Here is a 21,737-nt window from a genome sequence, read left to right on the forward strand (position 1 = left end):
TTTGTCTGCTCAGGTGTTATCTGCTGATTGACTCTTCCTGATTGACCAAAGAGAGAACTGATGAGCCCCAATTTATCTTCTAGATAACCAAGGTACTTATATATTCCTCATTACCATAACACCTAACCGCCTAAAAATATTTAATGAATTTGTCCTCACAACAACCCTATGAGGTAGGGCAGATGGGAAACTGAGGCATGGAGCAGCTAAATGACTTGTCCAAGGTCACACATACAGACTGTAGCAAGGATGGGACTTGCTTCCTGGTCTCTTATGGCTCAAGATAGTACCTGAATCACTGGACCATTCTCACCTTCACTGTGCCCAACTCAGCAATTCAGCCATGCTGAGAAAAATGCACTAAGCATCATCTCTACAGCTCACTGTGCATCCCTGCCTCTCCACCCCAAAGCAGCTGCAGTTGGATGTGTCCATCTGTGAGCAATGTGATCCAAATGTTCATGAAGGGCAAGGGCCATCTTCTTCCTGAAATAGATAATCTCAGCATTAACTCAAGGAATTTCACGTGTTTTCACCTTCCTCTGCGGCATGAGGCATGGATCATATGCTGGGCCTGGCTCATCCAATCAGTTCCCTGCCATTTCAGGAGCCTTGGGCATTGATGGTACCTTGGTCTCTCCTGTTCTCTGTCTGTGGCATGACATTAGTCTCCTGAGGACTGAAATGCTTTAGTCTAACTAAAGTCTTTGGGCTTTATATAGTAATATTTGGGTAAAAATTAAGGGCCTGCAAAGGTCCCTTCTGGCTCTAAAGTCAATGAAACTATGAATCAGAGGCTACATCTACACTATAGGATAAATTCGAATTAGCTTAAACCTATTTTATAAAACAGATATTATAAAGTCAATTGTGCGTGTCCACACTAGGCACATTAATTCAGTAGTGCGCGTCCATGGTCCAAGGCTAATGTTGATTTCTGGAGTGATGCACTGTGGGTAGCTATTGTAAAATAATGAGGCTAATAACTTCAATTTGCGTCCACACTAACCCTAATACGATATAGTAATATCAATTTTAGCATTACTCCTCTCGTTTTGTAGGAGTACAGAAATCGATTTAAAGAGCCCTTTAAATCGATATAAAGAGCAGTGTAGTGTGGACGGGTGCAACGTTAAATCGATTTAATGCTGTTAAAATCGGTTTAACAGCATAGTGTAGACCAGGCCTCATGTATCACTTTTAGCCATTCAGAACTCCAACAGGAAAAAGCGAGTGGCTTCTTTGCTATAATAACACGAGGCAGGAGGTTAATACTTTGGCCAAACCAGCAGTAAAACTCAACCCCCAGCAGAGGGTGAGGTATGAAAACTCCTTCTTCTTGGCCTGATCCAAAGGCCGTTGAAGTCAATGGGTGACTTTCCATTGATTTCACTGTACATTGGATTGGCACAATGGTCATTTTCTGACGAGAAATTAAATAGATCATGATTTACTACATGAAACACCCTTGGGTTGTAGGTATCAAAAGCCTCCATGATTCTGATGGGGGGAGAATCACAAGTGAAGTAGGAATTACTGAAATTAAGGACATCTGCCCTTTCTGGGATATTAAAGGCCAAAAAAGACAAACAGCTGCTAGAACTTGTGTCCACAACCTTTTCTGCGTCCTCCAGCAGGGCAAATTTGAAACAGACAAAAGCATTAAGTGGAACATAGAATTAAACATGGAACTCATTGCCACACAAAGGAAATAATGTAGTAATTTATGATTAGCAAATATAGTTACATTAATTACAAGGTTTACCAATCCCAGTTTTTCAAGGTATAATGTGAGCACCCTCTAGTGCCTAGATGAAATTCCCCACCAGAGGGCTAAATTTTGCAGCCTGGATGCTGATGAGCGCTTGAACTCACATAAGCGGCCCCACTAAGTCAATGAGGCAGGATTCATATGATCAAGTGTACAAACTAGACTATAATACATACCATTTCACATTTAAAACTATTATGGAGCTGTTACATGTTTTTCAGCTGCATTTTCTACTATTGGAGAAGAAAATCTATACTTCTGTCACACCTCTCTTTCAAGATATTTGATATATATCAAGCCATGCTCTTCTCTTTCTCTCTCCAGCTTTCCTAGAATCTTAGAAATTGGACCTACAGCATTAAGGCATTTAGGATCACATTTTCAAAGGTATTAGGTGCTGGAAGATTCAGATAGGCACCGAGTAGGTTTTTCAAAAATGCCTATACAGCTAAGATACCTAGCTTCCAAAGATTTCAAAGGGAGTTAGACACCTAAAAGTTTTCGAAAATTCCATTAGACACCTAATTGAATCTTCAGTCGGCACTGCATCATCATTCAGCACTGGTGAAGCCACATCTGGAATATTACGTCCAGTTTTGGGGCCCCCCACTGCAGAAAGGATGTGGACAAATTGGAGAGAGTCTAATGGAGGGCAACAAAAATGATAAGGTGGCTGGGGCACATGACTTACGAGCAGGGCCAGCTCTAGCATTTTTGCCATCCCAAGTGGCGGGAAAAAAAAAGCCGCGATCAGCAGCACTTCGGCAGCAGCTCTACCACCACCGCCTCATTCTTTGGCTGCAATTCGGCAGCAGGTCTTTCCCTGCAAGACAGACTGAGAGACCTGCAGCCCAATTGCCGCTGAAGAGCCAGACATGCCGCCTCTTGCCATTGGCCACCCCAAGCACCTGCTTGTTGCATTGGTGCCTGGAGCCAGCCTGCTTACGAGAAGAGGCTGAGGGAACTGGGCTTGCTTAGTCTGCAGAAAAGAAGAGTGAGGGGGGATTTGATAGCAGCCTTTAACTACCTAAAGTGGGGTTCCAAAGAGAATGGAGCTCGGCTGTTCTCAGTGGTGGCAGATGACACAACAAGGAGAAATGGTCTCAAGTTGTAGTGAGGGAGGTCTAGGTTGGATATTAGGAAACATTATTTCACTAGGATGGTGGTGAAACACTGGAATGGGTTACCTAGGAAGGCGGTAGAATCTCCTTCCTTGGAGGTTTTTAAGAACCGGCTTGACAAAGCCCTGGCTGGGATGATTTAGTTGGTGTTGGTTCTGCTTTGAGCAGGGGGTTGGACTGAAGGACCTCCTGAGGTCTCTCTCAAACCTAATCTTCTACAATTCTATGATTCAGTCACTTACATGTCTTCAAAAAGGGAAAAAGCAGGGGCCAGAGAACTATAGATCAGTCAGCCTCACCTCAATAGCTGGGAAGCTACTAGAGCAATGTATAAAACAGTCAATTTGTGAATACCTGGAGGATGAAGGGGTAACCACTAGCAGCCCACATGGATTTACTAAAAACAAATAATGCCAAACCAGCTTGATTTCCTTCTTTGCCAGGGTAACTGGTTTGGTGGATGGGGGAATTTGGTGAACATTATAGATCTGGATTTTAGAAAGGCTTTTGACACAGTCTCATATGACATTCTGATAAGTAAGCTGGAGAAATGCGGGCTCAGTAAAACTATCATTCAGTGGATACATAACTGGTTAAGCAATCCAAGAATAGCTGTTAATGGACTGGAAGGAGATCTCCAGTGGGGTTTAGCAAGGATCTGTTCTCTGTCCAGTGTTATTTAACATCTTTATTAAAGTACAAATGTAGGAATAAAGCATATTGAACAAATCTGCACATGACACAAAGCTGGGAGAGTGTTTGCAAACACTTTGGAGGATAGAGCTAAAATATAACGGGATTCAAAGGGATAAATTGGAGAACTGTGCTATAGAAAACAAAATGAAATTCAACAAAGACAAATGTAAGGTGCTACACTTAGGGAAGAAAAAACAAATGCACAAGTATAGAATGAGGGAAAACTGGAATGGCAGCAGCACAGCTGAGAATGATCTGGGAGCTGTGGGGAATCACAACCTCAACATGAATCAGCAATGTGATGCTGTTGCAAAAAAAAAGGAAATGGAATTTTGGGTTGCATTAGCAGAAGTATAGCATGCAAGTCGCGGGAAGTGCTAGTACGGCTCTACTCCGCACTGGTTAGTCCTCAGCTGGAGTACTGTGTCCAATTTTGGTCACCAGTGTATAGAAAGGATGTAGAAAAACTGGAAAGGTTCCAGAGGCGAGCAACGAAGTTGATCAAAGGGATGGAATACAAGCCATTTGAGGAAAGGTGGAAGGGACTGGGTAAGTTTAGTCTGGAAAAGAGGAGATTAAGTGGGAACATGATAGGGCCTTCAAATACTTGAAATGCTGCCATAAAAATATGGAGAAAAGTTATTCTCTCTTGCTACAGAGGGCAGGACAAGAGGCAATGGGTTCAAACTACAGCATAGCAGATTTAGATTAAATCTCAGGAACAGACAGCCTAGGGACCTTGTGGAAGCTCCTTCACTGGAGGTTTTCAAAAGGTGGCTGGATAGCCATCTGTCTTGGATGGTTTGACCCAAGTAATGCTGCATCTTGTTAGGGGATTAGACCAGATGACCCATGTGGTCCCTTCTAGCCCTACGGTTCTTTGATTCTATGAAAATCTGACCCTTTGTCCATCTCCAACCAAAAAAACATTTCTGATTTCACTAGTTGTCAGTTAACCTTGTTGATTAAACAAACTGTCTTTAATGAACTTACCATCAACTGCTTGCCATCTAGTCAGCAGGCTGGAAGGTACTTGCCTTTTCTAAAATGTCCAAACAAATTAATGACACTCCTGTGCCAAGAATCCAGACTCTATCTGATGTTGCTCTGGGCAGAGAATCACACCTAGCTGCAAAGGTTGCAGTAATTTAACATGATTCTAAGCTAAAATGCAAGACAGTATCACCATATCCCCTGGTTGCCAATAATTCTTTCTTAGATGATGCAGGACACTTATGTAGATACTGAAACTTTAGGACCTCAAACTCCCCCTAGATTCTTCCTTGCCAAAACGTCCTACAGAACTAAGCAATTCGTTTTTGGGGTAGCCATTTCATTGCAATCCCTTTGTATTGATCTCAGGTCCAACATCCACCAGCTTTCGTCATCTCCGATTCTTCACTGCAGAGGTTCTTAAATGTGTTCATCGTGGGGAGCCAATCTTAATTAATTGTCTCATGGGCACTTCCCCTCCCATCCAATAACATTCCTGCAGTGGCTACAGCAATTGCCTGTGTGGAAAAACAACATTAGTAAAGTATCTTAAGTATTTTTAACTGAGTTTTAATGCAATGTAATAGTTGGAAACAAGGGGGACCTGCACCATGTCAGCAGTCTGGGCCCTGCAGATCACTCATTGTTAAGGCTAAGATTTTGTCATGGTTATTTTTAGTAAAAGTCATTGAGATGTCACAGGCAATAAACAAAAATTCACAGAAGCCATGACCTGTTTGTGACTTTTGCTGCTGAAGCTCCATGGATTCCCCTGCTGGGAGATGTGGGGCCAGTTCCTCCTCTGCCTGCAGCAGCTGGGAGCTGCAAGGTGAACATATTTCCCAAAGAGAAAACAGGACAACCCCAGCCGTTTGCCCGAGGTTCTCTCTCCCCCACTGCCGCTGCAAGTCTGTCGCCCGTCACTGGAATCCCAAGGAGAACCCCCTCAGCAGTCTGTCATCTGTCACTGGAACATTGCAGGGGGCCCCCTTTGCTGATGTCGCCTGTTGCTGGAACCCTGCCAGGGCCCTGCTGGCCGCCAGCTCCAGAGTCCTGCAGCCACTGGGGCTGAAGCAGAGAATGTCACAGAGGTCTCTGGAAGTCAAAAATTCCATGAATTCCATGACCTCCATGACATAAACGTAGCCTTATTGTTCAAAGAGAGGACAGCATCCATTTCCTCTGAAAAACACAATCATCAAATTTACCTTGCAGGAGGAAGATGGTTTCTTGTTCCCACAGGAAACAGAAGTTGCCATCCTGCTTCAACTCCAGAATTAGCAATGGTTCATCTTAAAGAGACAAGGTGGGTGAGGTAATATATTTTATTGGTCCAACTTTCAAGCTCCAAAGAGCTCTTCTTCAGGGCTTGGAAAGGTGCTCAGAGCATCACAGCTAAGTACAAAGTAAAACAGATTGTTTAGCATAAGTCATTTAAACTTATTTTAAAGAACTATTCAAGGTAAAGTGGCCCATTAATACCCTTGCAGTCATAGGACAAAAAAAGACTGTTGTAAAAAGCCATAAATCCTGTGTCTTTATTAAGACCATGATTTTTGGTGTCAAGCAAAGTTATGAATTTAAGTTCCCAGGCTCATCTTTCCTTTGAGGAAAGGATTGAGAGGTCAGATATGGAGTGATCATTTTGTGAAAAGTGTTGGACCTGGGACCAACATGGCTATAATAACACAGCAAACAATGAGCTATCTTGTCCAGTATTATTCCATCTGCTTTACTGGATCAGACTATAGGTCCACCTACCGTAGCTTGGCAATGGTCAGAGAAATGGAAAAGCTCCCATAATTCATCTGCTCAGACATATAATGGTGTACTCTACATGGTAAAGTAGAAGAAACAAATAGGATCTTGCAGTACAATAGTAGCATAGCTGATTCTAGATCAGAAGGTTGTATATTCAAATCACATTGGTGGGTCAATTCTTCTTTAATCTAGCATAATGAGAGCCAAATGCTGGAAGTTGAATCTAGACTAGTTGAGAGTGGAAATAATGTGCTAACTTTTAACAATGAGGGTAATTGACCATTGAAACAGCTTATCTCAGGATTTAGTAAATGCTCTATCACTTGGCATCTTTAAATAAAGATTGGATATTTTTTCAAGAAGATACAATCTTGTTCAATCACAAGTTGCAGGGCCTGATGCAGAAATATGTAGGCGAAATTCTCTCAGCTGCATAACGCAGGAGGTCAGCACAGATAATCATAGTGGTTCCTTCTAGCCTTAAAGTCTATGAGTCTAGGAATTACTTCTCATCCCCAGCTGACCATCAATTTGTGAAGTGTGAGAATTTTAAAATTCTTTGTCACAGGCTGTCTGGCTGGTCCTTTAAGATCACTCGGCTCAGCCATACCTGTGCCAGATAAGCGAATCCCTCTTCCCCAAAACTAGTCCTGATCAGATGAGTAATTTATTTAAAAGGCTGAAGAGAGCTCAGCAGAGGGAGAGCTGGAGAAAGGGGCCTCAGTTCTCAGTAGAGCTGTAAGATGGAGGGTGTCTTTTGTGGAAGGCCTAGGAGGAGAGAGGGCAGACATCAGAGGGAGAAGAAAGCTGTCCTGCCTGTACAGCCTCAGAAGGAGGCTTATGGGCCCCTAAACCCAGGACTGGAAACGAGCTACTGGTGACCTGGAGGAACATGACCCTAAACACAGCCCATGTCCTAGGGCCAGCCCACAACATTTTGGCACCTGAGGTGGGGAGCTCAAATGGTGCCCCCTTGCCCTCTGGCTTGGGCCAAAACTTTGAAAAGTCTCAATTCTGCCTTCTTCCTGTTCTACTCCTCTCATGGTACTGCTCTGCTACCTACCCCAATAAAGGAGAACTAACAACTTAAAATACCTTGTTCAAAAATTTTAAGTAACACTTAACTTTCAAACACCTGAACAGCAAATGTAACTTTTCTTGTCTGCATAGTAAACAGTGGCATTTTTAAATGTTTGAATAATTAGAGTGGTGCTTTCTGTGCCTTCTTGGTTGCAAAGATTTGAACTGCTTCCTGAAGGTCTACAATCTGGGCCAGCTCATGCTCTCCTGAGATGGTTGCAAGACTGACCAGCCTCTCCTGTGTCATTGTGGAGAGTAGATGTGTTTTTATTAACTTCAGCTTGAAGAAGCTGTGTTCCCCACTGGCAACTGTTATAGGAAGTGTTAGAAGTATGCACAGAGCAACAAAAGCATTTGGAAAGAAAGTGGTCATCTTATTTGTGTACATATATTCCAGAACAGCCTTTGGAGTTGATCCTGCTGAAATGTATCTTGAAAGAGCTTTCAGTTTGCGCATGTGATCATGTGTCAACACTGTCTCTAGTGTCCTGCATTGCTGGTGTAGGTCTTGTTCAGGTACAGCGAGGAGTTTTGGAATATCATACAACATCCCAAATATTCTGCTGTGTTCCTTGAGCTGCATGAAATGTTCTTCAAATGACTGTATTGCATAATCTAGCACCTGGTTAAAGAATTCAACTTTGAATTGTTGTTTGGGGTCTCTTATGGGATTATCCCGTGCCTCATAATCAAAATGTCTTCTTTTTCAGTGACTCTTGTATTCTTGAATGGGTGGGAAAATCGCTTCAGTGTGAAGTTCATCTGCCAACTTCTGTGCACTCTTCAGAATGTTTTGAAATCCCTCATGTGACCGGTAAGACTGTAGGTGTGACTTTGCTTTGTCCAGTTGTTCCATTGCTCCAGATGTATCAAGGTCAATACCTTGGAGTCCCTTGCTTACATTTATTTCAAACAGTCTGTCATGCCACAACACTAAGCCACACAAAAATTTGAAGTTATGTATGTTTCTGGTGTTTCCATTTCCCTCTACCACTGTTCTCCCACGAACGGTTCCTGTCATAGTATTATCCTCCATAATGGCAACTATGGCATCATCTATCTTCCCAATTTGGCTTTATCGCCTCCTCTCGACCTTACCACCATATGGCACTCAGTGGTTTCAGTATCAGAGAGGATGTTCCCAAATGTTGCTTCAAAATTTGCCATGGATGAGTTGATGCAGAGAAAAATACATAGATGCTTTGAATTATATTAAAAAATTCAGCAGCCTCACTGGAAGCTGACACTGCATCACTGGCCACCAAGTTCAATGAATGAGAACTGCATGGGACAAAAAAAGCTCAAGGGTTTTACTCTCGGATCTGTGTCTGCACTCCTCTGTTCTGTCCTTTCATATTGGCACCATTATCGTAGCCCTGACCTCTCATGTCAGCTATCACTATTTCCATATCTTCCAGCACATTTGTCATATGAGCTCCTGTAGTATCATCAATGCCAATACATTCTAGAAAATGCTCTCTGACAGTCACCATTGCAGGGACATTTTCACTAGGTTTTGTTGTTGTTACAAAATGCACCATTAAAGTCATTAAAAACATGGCTGATGTCAGGTGTACAGTCCAGAATAACAGAGTAATATCTTGCTGACTTCAGATCTGCCACAATCTTGTACTTGACTTTTGTTGCTAGTAACTATGTGATCTCATTTTGAATTGTTTTTCCAAGGTAGTGGTGTGTGTACATTTCTTGGTGGTGACTCTTCTTAGATGCTCCTGGAGTACAGCATCAAACTCAGCCATCAGTGCCACAATTTAAAGGAAGTTTCCATTGTTTGGCACATACAGCTGATCTGAAGTGCCACACAGTGATAGGTTTTTGGTAGCAGTCTTTCTCACAATGGCAATGAGCCTTTTCAGGACATTTTGCCAGTAAAGATACTGACACAATCTTCTCTTGATGCTGATCATCTATGGTGGCCTTTAATCTTAGTCTCATCTCAAGATCTTTCCACCTATGGAATGCTCTCTGGTGATTTGCTGCCATCTCATGGCATGCCAAATTTCTTGCCAGATTTTTCCAGTCCTTTGTTCCTGTAGAACCCAATGTGCCTGGAGCATTAGACTGGAAGAGTTTGCAACAAAAACAGTATTCAGCATTCTGGGTTTTTGAGTACATAAGTCATGGCCTCTCCACTTTGTCACCACTGGGGACTTCACACCAGTAGTGTGTTGGATGGAAACTTCTATTTTCATTGTCTTTGGGGAACATGAAGTTTTTCACTTGCTGTGGCCCATGCAGTACAAAGAAGTCCCTCAGGCTACTGCTCAAGTGGGTCCACAGTCTCCTTGCGCTTCCACCACATTCTTCTCTGATCTACACTTTTCTTCAGGAATGTGCATGGTTACATCTATTTGAGACGGAGATATGGATGCTGCAGTAGCTGCCAGGTCACCTGCACTCTGACTAACTGGAAGATCAGGCATCTCCTCACCACTGACATCCTCACTGGGGCCAGAAGGTTCACCATGAACATTTGTGTCTATGTATCTCAGGAGAGCTCCTTCCTGCTTAGATAGAAAATCTTCCTTTGCTTTCATTCTTTTTCTGAATGCTGCCCCAGAGGGGTGTTTTCTTCTTTCATTCTTGACTGCTGTTCTTTGCCAGCTATAGTGGCTCTCAACACTCAATTGAAGGGGACAAATAAGCAGGCTGGTAGCAGGGCCTGAGTGAGGGAAGATATCAGAGTCTTAAGGGATTAACTGGCTCCTACTACTTCAGTTGACTGCCTGTTCGCCTCAAGTGGGTTCAGGGAAGCAGCAGGAAACAGAAAGCTCCCTGAGAAGCTGGTGTTAATTAGTCCAGGCTCCTGGGGGTGCTAGAGAGGTACATAAGAGGCTCCTCCTCCTCTCTCTCCCTGCAGCTCTGGCTGCTTTCTGCTATTCACTCTCATCTTTTCTCCTGCCTGCCTGTTATGTCTCTTGTGCCCTCCTTCCTTCAGCACAGCACTCCACCATCTCTGTGCATCTAGAGCAGAGAGAAAACATATGCACTAGCAGCAGACACACATTTCTACACTCTGGCTCCTAGTGGTGTCCCCTCACCCCCACCCCTAGTCTGGCACCTTAGGCAGCACCTCAGTTTGCCTCATGGTAAGGCCAGTCCTGCCAGGTGCCAAAGAGGTGGGGTGTTGGACTCTTGCCTAAGGAGCTGAAACCTGCATAATTGTCTACAGAGACCTAGGAAGGTCATCTGTGGGAACCCTGAATCAAGGGGAACAAGGGCTGGACTTGAAGTACAAAGGACTAATCTGTCATACTGCCAGAAGAGGCTTAAGGAATATTCCTCACAGAGGGAATCTCCGTTTAAAATATTCTGATTGGAGAGTGGCTTCTTATACGAAACAGACAAAGGGAGTAACAGGCAGTGTGCCCGTGGGTCTATGCTGTGCCACAAAGGGGTGTTGTCCCAGTACACTTTTATATGAGCTTTTAAAATTCTTGTTACTTCAATGGCTATTGCTCTACATGTAGGTACTTAATCCTTTTTTAAAGAGGACACATACAACCACAGTAGTAGTGGTGTGCATGCTCTGGTAGCAGTGAGAACTCCACATTTGTCCCATTTTGCATAGAAAAACATCTTCCTATATCCATTTTAAACATGACACCATTTAATTTCATGGGCAGCTGTCTGTTGTGAAGTTACAAAACATAGGTCCTGTTCCAAAGCCCGCTGAAATCAATGGTAAGATTCATGCTCACTTCTATGAACTCCGCATCAGGCCTGTAGTAACTGGGGTTTCTGGTGGATGTTCCTCTGTATCTATGACCCTATATATAGAGTCCTTGGAAATCAGGAAGAGGAGATACATATATATCTCCTAACTCTGATCTCCAGGAATAACTGGATTACATTCTCTTACATACACAATGGAGGAAGTCAGGCCAGATGATCTAATGGTCTCTTTGGGCCTTAAAGTCTATAAATCTATGAATATAGTCATTCTACTCTCTCCATGCATAGAGCCCACAAAGCTTGGCATAAATGTTGTTGCTCTTCTCTAGACCTGTTGCTGGTTCTTTTTTCTGATGAGATGAGCAAAATCAAACAGCACATGTCAGATGAAGAGATATAGTACCATTCATTCCTAACACACTGTAATTTTTTTTCCATAGAAATCACCTACTATCCATTAATTATTTGTATTACCCTCTTAATAAACACTCTATTCTCTCTTTATATGTATTTGCATTTTTTAACCACCTCTGTGCACTAAGCAGTCCTTTTCATTTAACTGACCACAAAGGTGCTTAGCTATTCCTCCTGAAATGTTAGAACTAATTTGTAGATTTGTAATAGTCTGACCTCTTATATAAGACAGGCCATAAAACTTCCCCAAAATAATTCTGGAGCAAATCTTTTAGAATAAACGTCCAGTCTTGATTTAAACATTGTCAGTGATGGAGAATCCACCACAACCTTCAGTAAATCATTTCAATGGTTACTTACGCTCACAGTTAAAAATTGATGCCTTATTTCCAGTTAGAATTTCTCTAGCTTCAGTATGCAGTCACTGGATTGTGCTATATCTTCCTCTGCTAGGCTGAAGAGACCATTATTAAATATTTTCCCCCATATAGCCATGCTGGCTCTAGGACTCGCCCCCCCCAGCAAAAAAAAATTTGGCCTGCCCCCCGCCCCCTGTGCCTTTTCTTCATGCCCCCCTGCTCCTGGCCCCGCCCCAATTCCACCTCTTCCGAATCCCTTCCCCAATCCCCAGCCACGCCTCCTCCCCCGGGTGTGCCGCATTTCCCCCTTCCCCCATTGCTTCCCGGGGGCCCCCTGCGACCTCCCGCCCTAGCTCACCTTCACTCCGCCTGTTCCCCCTGGTGTGCCGCAGGTCCGCTTCTCCCCCCTTCCTCTCAGGCGAGGGAGGGCAAAGAAGCGGAGCAGCAGCGCATTCAGGGAGCAGGCGGAGCGGAGCTGAGCGAGGGTGGTGGGGCGCAGGAAGTAACAGGGGGTAGAGGAACCGCTCCCCACTCCAGCTCACCTCTGCTCCACCACCACCGCCTCCCCTGCGCGCCCCCCGCTCGGCTTCTCCTGCCTCCCAGACTTGCTGCACGAAACAGCTGTTTCTTGTGTGACAAGCCTGGGAGGGAGGGCTGAGAAGCGGAGCAGCTGCGCGTTCAGGGAAGCAGGCAGAGCGGAGGTGAGCTAGGATGGGGGGGGGCCCCGCAGGAAGTAATGGGAGGTAGAGGAACTACTCCCCACTCCAGCGCATCTCCGCTCCACCAGGGCACCTCTGCTCCACCACTGCCACCTGTCCTGAGCACCCCGGCTTCTCCTTCCTCCCAGACTTGCTGCGCAAAACAGCTGTTTTGCAGCAAGCCTGAGGGGGGAAGCAGAGCGGCGGCGGCGCTCTCGGGGGAGCAGGCGGAGGTGGAGAGAAGGCGAGCTGGGGCGGCGGAGGCAACTTTTTCCCCATGCCCAGGAGCTGGTACCTTTGATGGCCGGTGCCAGAATGCCGCCCTTAGAAATGTGCCACCCCAAGCACCTGCTTGTTTTGCTGGTGCCTGGAGCTGCCCTGCCATATAAATATTTAGTCTGTGATCAAGTCACCCCTTAAGCTTCAGAATCCATCAGTGCCTATGGGCTCGTTCCCAATGGGGGGGGGAAATCGATTTTAGATACGCAACTTCAGCTATGTGGATAACGTAGCTGAAGTCGAATATCTAAGATCGGAGTACTCACCCATCCAGACGGCTCGGGATCGATGTCTGCGGCTCTCCGTGTCGATTCCAGAACTCCGTTGGGGTTGATGGAGTTCCGGAATCGATATAAGCACACTCGGATCGATATATCGCTTCTAGATTAGACGCGATATATCGATCCCCGAGCAATCGATTTTAACCCGCCGATACGGCGGGTAGTCTGGATGTACCTTATGTGTAGTTTAAACTGTTCTTTCCTATATTCAGTAGCTTGATATCACTGTAATACAGATTTTTTGTTGTTGTTGGTTGCAATTAGTGTGCTGCTGAGTCAGCTAGTTTCTAGAGATCTTCATAAACCTCCTTAGACTTAATGAACAGAGCTCATTTGAAAAAAAAAACAAAACAAATTTTCTCCTCACAGGAAATTTGATGATTTTGACAATTCATTTCATCACAGATTGAGACAAAAAGTTGAAATCTCTGATTTTTTTGCAAAATGAATGAAGACTAAAATGCCCTCTTACCTCTGGAGATGATCCCTGCAGTTCAAGGTAAAGATGCATTTTAAGGAGGCAATATTTTTGAGGAGGTTTGCCCTGTCACTGACTATTCAGTAGGTGCTGTATGGGTTATGGGGCAGAAGACTTCAGTTTCCAGAGCTGTCAATACAAGCATTGAATAAATGAGTCTTGCAAAATTTCTACCTTCTCATGTGAACAATTTAATTGAATTTAATATAATTTAGTGGCAAGTAAACTATCATCATTTTTTCATTATCTTTAATCACCATTGCTAAGGACAGGCATGTACATTTTGTGCCCAAGCTGATAAAGTTTTCAAGACAATTTCTCAAGGATGATAGAAAAAGAAAGTCACAAATCCTCTCCAAAGGAACTATGATGAGTTATATCACCTAGGATCTGTCAGAAAGTTTATTACTAACGAAACTGTAGACTGCCAACCCTGAGTGTAATATTTAATTTCAGAAGATGTTTTATTAGTACAGACAATAAAGTCTGTGGGATTGATCCAAAGCACAGTGGAGTCAGAGGGAGAATTTCCAATGACTTCAATAGATTTTGGATCAGATACTAATGGAAGCAATTATTTGATTAACCTTCCTCATTCCCACACAGATGCATAGATTATAAAGCTAGAAGGGACCATTCTGATAATCTAGTGTGACCTCCTATATAACACACACCATAGTATTCTCTGAATTAATTCCTGTTTGAACTACAGCAGATCTTTTAGAAAACATCCAGTCTTGATTTAAATATTGCCAGTGATGGAGAATCTGTCATTTCCCTTGGTAAACTCTATCAATGGCTAAGAACCTTCACTGATAAAAACTTGCATCTTCTTTCCAATCTGAATTTGTCTAGCTTCAACTTCCAGCCAGTGGATCCTGTTATACCTCTGTTTACGAGTTTGAAGAGCTCATTATCAAATGCTTGTTCCCCTTGTAGGTACTTACAGACTTTAATCAAGTCACCCCTTAACCTTCTCTTAGTTAAGCAAAAGGGATTGAGCTCCTTGAGTTTGTTACTAATGGCTTGTCTTCACTACGGGGGTAAGTTGACCTAAGTTACGCTACTCTAGCTATGTGAATAACATAGCTTGAGTGGACATAACTTAGGTCGGCTTACCCTGGTGTCTTCACAGCGCTCAGTTGACGGAAGATGCAATCCGGTCAACTTCCCTCACTCTTCTCCGAGAGCAGGAAAGCGCTCTGCCATCGATTTAGTGGGGCTTCACTAGACCCACTAAATCAACCCCTGCTGCATCAATTGCAGCAGTTTCGATTTCCCCCTAGTGGAGGCCAGCTCTATAATGCATGTTTTCCAATCCTTCAATCATTGTCTGAATTGTCTTCAATTTACCAACATCCATGTTGAACTGTGAACACCAGAACTGGACACAGTATTCCAGCAGCAGTTTAACTGTAAGAAATAAAGAGGTAACATAACCTCCCAATTCCTAATGCAAGGAACAAATATATTCCAAATCAGAAATCAATGGCTTATCTGATTAAATAACCATAAGAAGGGTTTTGAGAACCAATGACTTGTTTTTCAGAGGTGTTGTACTTCCACAAACACTAGTAATGCCAGGGGGAGAAAGAAGTATTCAGAATCTTTGGGAAAATAAGGTCGCAAATGAGGTTTGTCACCATGGAAATATGATGGCACTCTGTGGTGTCTGCCTGCCTCACCTACACTCCTGGCTAGGAGACAGAATGCAGATCATCATGCAGACTTACCATGTTCCAAGTTGCCCAAGGTAAGCCGTGCAGTTTTCACCTCCCTGTAACTGGAAATATCTAAACCCTTATGCTACTGTCTTAATCAACTAAACACTTAGTTTATTAAAAACCTACCTTTATAAATGAATACATAAAATAAATAAAAATAAAAATAAAGAAAGCTGTCATGGGATTCCCAGGCTGTCACACAACCCTGGGATCTTGCTGCTGAATTTAAGGCCAATTTGACAATTGAAGATGGGATTTTGACTTCAGAACATGGTTAAGAGAGTTGCATCAGTTTTGTACCACCAAATTTTTTTCTAACATGTCAAGAATATTAGCATTTAATCTAGTTCTTGTAAAACCCCAAATTGTAAAGATGAAAAGCAGCTATGAAAGGACTCACATCTCATTAATGCTGCCATATATCTTCATATTTCCAAGTATTTGGAACCTGGTCTCTGGGGGAGCATATAAATCTTCCAGTGACTGGAACATACAGCACCAAATAATTAAGCAATGGCTTTTATATGAATTGTGTATGGAGATTTAATTGAACACAAAAATCATTTTCCAGTTAAAACAGTTGGCAACTCTGTGAGGGCACAAATTCAGTATTAGGTACCCTAAAGCATTGTGTTAGAGATAGTAGTGACCAAACCTGCATGGAGAGGTGGTGGACAAAGGGATTTAAAGGTTCTCTTACCATTCTAATTTCTAAGAGCGGAAATGTACAAATGGCACACAGCCCAGAGTAAGGGGAACAGAAACTCTTCCAAAGACCCTGAGCACACAAGTGGGGAATATGCCCACTGCTAGACCCCTTCAGGTTTTGCTATATATTCTTCACTGCATAACCTGCTCCCTCTATGGGCTATTGCAGAGGGTAGAATCACCAGGAGCAGATCCATCTAGGCCAGACCTCTTTCTGTCCCCAATCTATCCTGTCTCTCCTCTGACCTATGCCCACCACAGGCTTTTCCCAGCCCTTGAACACTGCCCCCTGCAGCCATGACTGTTGCACAGGTGACATAGGAGATCCTGCTACACAAGGGGAATTCTCCAAAGGGGTCTCCAGGTAACATTGACTAGGGATCTCTGCCATCACCTATCTGGTCTGCTGGGTTGGAGGTGTTGGCCACTGTAATCCACAACCCACTCAGTGGTGCACTCTGCTCCCTGTAACATTGGCTGGGCCACAGACAGAGCTAGCTACCGCCTAGGGTGACAGTACTGGGTCTTTTAGTTCAGGTTATAGATTCTCATGCTTTAAAGTTCCTGGATGGATTGTTGGCCTCAGATCATTTATTTCAATTTCCACATTTTTTTTAAACTTTACATTACATTATAATTGATAAGATAACATAGCATAAAATAAAATTCAAAATGAAAAAAGCTGTTTCTAAATGAAAATCAAAACAAACCATTTTGATATTTTAAAAAGGGAATTTCATTAAAATTGACATGATATTTAGAATTTGTAGAGTCAGCATTTTATGATGTCAAACTGTTCTGACAGAATTTTAATTTTGAACAATTCTAGAAGTAATATACATAAGCAAGTTGGATATATCTAGCCTAAGAAAGATTAGATTTTTATCAGCAAATGCTGATTTCACACAGAAACTAACTAAAAATATTTTCATCAATAATCTAAATTTACAGGTTGACAAAGTAAGAAAAGTGCTGTTTGAAAAGTTATTAGAGTTTGATATTTACTTTGTATATTTTGACATGTAATATTGACAATTTGCATCTTACCAGCAATTAAGCTTTAACTTTTTGAATCTCAATGTCTACTGGTCATTAAGTAATTATTGTCTGAATCCCCCCTCTCTCCCCTAATTTCCTGAAGCTATGAATAGAGGCAAAGTTTCATCCATGACCTTTCCAGTTCTTGGAAAAACCCAGGATGATGTTAGTGACTTAGTGAGGGGTGAGATGAAAAATAAAACCCAAATGCTGGCAACTTGTGATCATCCATTTGTTGGTATGCATTTGGAACACTCCCTTCCCTGTGATATTGAGACCCCATCATGATGGGTCATTAAAGATCCACCTGCACTTTATCTAGAGTTGGGATATACTTAGCAGGTCCCACTTTGGGTAATTAGATTTTAGCTGCCTAAACTCCCTCTTTTTCTTCCTCTCTGAAACTACTGAGTAGGTTGTCGTGCATTGAGTGGATGAGGGAGTACAGGTCATTCAGGAGTGGCAGTTAAACTGTCATAACAACTTTTCCTGTTTATATCAATCATAAGAAAAACCACTGGGGGTAGGATACAGGAATATAGGAACTGCCAATCTTGGTGAGACTAGTAGCCCATCCAATCCAACTTCTTGACTCCAACAGTGGTCAGCACTAGTTGCTTCAGAGGAAAGTGCAAGAAGGTCTGCAGTGGGCACATATGTGATAATCAGAGCAGAGAGAGAGAGCGAGAGAAACTTTCATGTAGTAGTTGAGGTTGAACAGCAGAAAGAGTTGAACCCCTGCTATTTTCTATCCCTGGCCTAGCTATCAAATGCTGTTACCAAACCAAAATATTCATCTTTTCCTCTATTTCTGTGTAATAGCAATAATTGGTTTTACATCCTTTCTGCAGCAGCCAGTACTACCAGTAGTACAAGTACGTAGTTGTATAGGGTAATACTGTGATTGTAAGGCCCAGCCCCAAATTTGCAGAAGTGTGGATTATGCATCAACCCCTCTGATACGTCTCAGTGTCCTTGCAGACATGGTGTCTCTCAGAGTTCTGAAGAGGGCTGCTTATATGCCATCTAAAAAAGATCTATCCCTTCAAGAACAATTCCATTCTAAATTAAATTGCACTTGATATCAGGGGCTACATGGGGTAGCAGGAGAAGGAGGTTGCACAGGTGAAATGGCTACATTTGCTGTGGGCAGCAGCCAATCAGAAAGGAAGGAGTTGCGTAATTGCTTCATAGCCCTTGAGAAATAACTTGAATGGTGGTTATGCTGTATAGAGAAAAATGACCCTCAGCCAGTCTGAGCACAGGGATTTGCATGTTTGGAGGCGTCTAAGAAATAACAATTCAGTCATTATGCAAAACAAGAGCCCCTAACCTGTCAGAGGGCATTGCAGTGTTGATGTGAGAAATTAGTATACAGTTCAAGTCAGTTATTGTACAAGCATCCCTGTTCTTTGAATAGCTACGGTTATTCCATTCTATATTGTGCAATATAATACAGACACCTCTAATGAATGAGAGCATAAGTGGTTGATGTAATTCATTTCCATAGTCCCACTGAACTAGTCTCTTTGTATTTGGGTCAGTTACACAGATCTGTGGCACAGTTCCCAGATTTAAACTTTCATCCATGACCTTTCCATCAACAAGTGATTTATAATCTGGGGGCGTGGCTCTCTCCTGAGGTTCAAAGGAGACACTTATAGTATTTATAGCTTGGGCTTTAATGGAGCAATAACAATGCGACAGATGCTGCAAAGTGCCTAGTGCCTCCTGCATGGCTGTAAACCCGTGAGAGCATCAGACACAATAATAGCATGTTTGGGGAAAGGGACATCAGGGACTTCTGATCTCAGGGTTTGCTGTCTGGTTATTACACCAATCGTATATGTAGCTACACACTGTGTTCCTTTTTTAAAAACACATTATGTTCCATTTACTCTGTGCCATCCTGCCATATGACTTGACTGATACCGGAATTTAAAGTACTAATGTTTTTTCTCTCGCACATACCAAATTATCATTCTGTGATAAATACTTCTAATACAATTTGTCTGCCTCTTCATCTATCTATGTATGTTCTTATACAGTGCTCATCACTGTAGCATTCGAAAACTTTACAGACTGTGGCTACGTCTACACTACAGTATAAAATCGAAATTACTAAAACCGGTTTTATAAAACTGATATTATAAAGTCGATTTTATGCGTCCACACTAGGGCACATTAATTCAGTGGTGTGCATCCATGGTCCTAGGCTACCATCGATTTCCAGAGCGGTGCACTCTGGGTAGCTACAGTAAAAGAATGAGACCGATAACTTCGATTTCCGTCCACACTAACCCTAAATCGATATAGTAATATCAATTTTAGAGTTACTCCTCTCGTTGGGGAGTACAGAAATCGATTTTAAGAGCCCTTAAATCGATTTAAAGTGCCTTGTAGTGTGGACGGGTACAGCGTTAAATCGATTTAACGCCGTTTAAATCGATTTAACTGTGTAGTGTGGACCAGGCCTGTTAAAGTGAGCACATGTGGGCCTTCAAAACTAATTTAAGGTCAGTGATTTGATGCCTAGCTTTAAGTGAGCATTTCTATGAGATGTGGTTATTACTTACAATGCCTATGTAAAGAGCACTTAAGAGAGAAGCCACCTCAGCTACATTCCTCGAAAAATAAAGAAAGGAGATGAATGTGTTTGCTATTCTTTTCTAGTCATTTTAATAAATGCATTCATCTTCAAAACACTACCCTTCCCCTAAGAGCATCCTTCACCTCTTTGTTCCTCAAGCTGTAGATCAGAGGGTTCAGCATGGGGATCACTACTGTGTAGAACACTGAGGCCACCTGGTTTTGGCCCAGTGAGTAGCTGGTGTTGGGACGTAAGTATGTAAAGATCAGAGTCCCATAAAACATGGTGACGGCTGTCAGGTGGGAGGCACAAGTGTTGAAGGCTTTGTGCCTGCCCTCGACAGAGTGGATCCTCAGGATGGCACCCAGGATGTACAGGTAAGAGAAGAGGATTAGCAGGAGGGAGCTGACACTAGTGAAACCAGCTAAAATAGAAATGGTATTTTCAGCGATGGAGCTATCGGAGGATGACAGAGCTAGCAGTGGAAGGGTGTCACAGAAAAAATGGTTGATGATGTTGGAGCCACAGTATGTTAACCTGCTAATTAAACCTGCTAACAGCACTCGTGAAACTAGTGAAATAGGAACTAGCCACCAATGGGACACAGACTTTATGGGACATAACTGCTGAGTAAAGCAGTGGTTTACAGATGGCCACATAGCGGTCATACGCCATCACAGCCAGAAGCAGGCACTCAGTGCTGAGCCAGATAATAAAAAAATACAGTTGAACCAAACACCCAGAATAGGAAATGGCTTTGCTCTGTGCTAAGAAGTTCGCCAGCATCTTTGGAGTGACAACAGATGAATAGCAGATATCGACAACAGACAAATTACACAGGAAGAAGTACATGGGAGTGTGTAGTCGGGAACTGATCCTAATCAAAATGATCATCCCGAGATTCCCCACCAGGGTGATAACATAGATCACTAAAAACAACAAAAAGTAGATGACCTGCAGCTTTGACCCATCTATGAATCCCATGAGAATGAACTGGGTTGCTACAGTACAATTTTTCTCTTCCAGTATTCCCATTTCTGATACCAACTGAAAGATTAAAAAAGAGAAAATGAACTATTTAATGCTCAGTCATCATTCTGTGTACAAAGCATGCAAATGCATACATATTTCTGCATGCATACTGTTTTGAGATTTGGGCCTCAGTGATATATATTCACAAACATTCAACTCCCTACCTAAAGAAGGTAAGAAAATCTTCTCTGGGGTTTGCTTAAAATGGTTTCTATAGTGACAGGCAGATAACAAAACAACTGAGTGTTCAGTTCAGTCTTATGCATCCGATAATTTGGACGTTTTTCCAAAATGTATCCCATTGTATTTGGTATATTCTCTAAATTGGTGATTGGGTGGATGTATTGGATGGTAGATGAGTAAGTATGTGGCTGCATGAATAAATGGATGTAAATGAATAGGTGCTTAGAAGGGTGATTTGGTTTGTAACTGGATGGGAGTGTCTATTGGTTGTACTGGACAATTAGATGTGTTAGTAAACTGTTGAATTGATAGATGGGTGAGCATATTGTTGGTGTAAGAAGGAACTAGGGAATAGATGGTTGTGTAGGAAGTTGAGAAGGTGGACAAATGGGTGAGTCAGTGGGCAGTCAAATGAGTAAGTAGAAATGTGGGATTTTGAATTAGTGAGAAGATGGCTGGGAGAGGGCAGACAGTGTTGTAGTAGCCATGTTGATCTCAGGATATTACAGAGGCAAGGTGGGTGAGGTAATATCTTTTATTGGACCTACTTCTGTTGGTGGAAGAGACAAGCCTTCAAGCTACACAGGGCTATACAAAGACCTGACTATTGGTCCAGTAAAAGATATTGACAGTAATATACTGTCTCTGTAAGGCAGTAGTCAGATGAGTGAGAGAGTTTGAAGATGGGTGGATTGATGATGAGTGAGTGGTAGTGTAGGTGTTGAATGAGTCGGATAAGTTCTTGGGTCTATTTCACAGTGGAAAATGTTGTGTATGACAAATATCAACCATCAGAACTGGACCCCATTGCAGAAGCAACGGACCGGAAGCCTAG

General features: G+C 42.7%; 1 pseudogene; it reads right to left on the reverse strand.

The window, feature by feature from the left end:
• Positions 1-19,794: 19,794 nt before the first annotated feature.
• Positions 19,795-21,737, reverse strand: part of LOC115651256 — a 53,335-nt pseudogene continuing 51,392 nt past the window's right edge.

Source organism: Gopherus evgoodei, chromosome 4, assembly GCF_007399415.2.
Source record: "Gopherus evgoodei ecotype Sinaloan lineage chromosome 4, rGopEvg1_v1.p, whole genome shotgun sequence".
In the NCBI taxonomy this organism is placed as follows: Eukaryota; Metazoa; Chordata; order Testudines; family Testudinidae; genus Gopherus; species Gopherus evgoodei.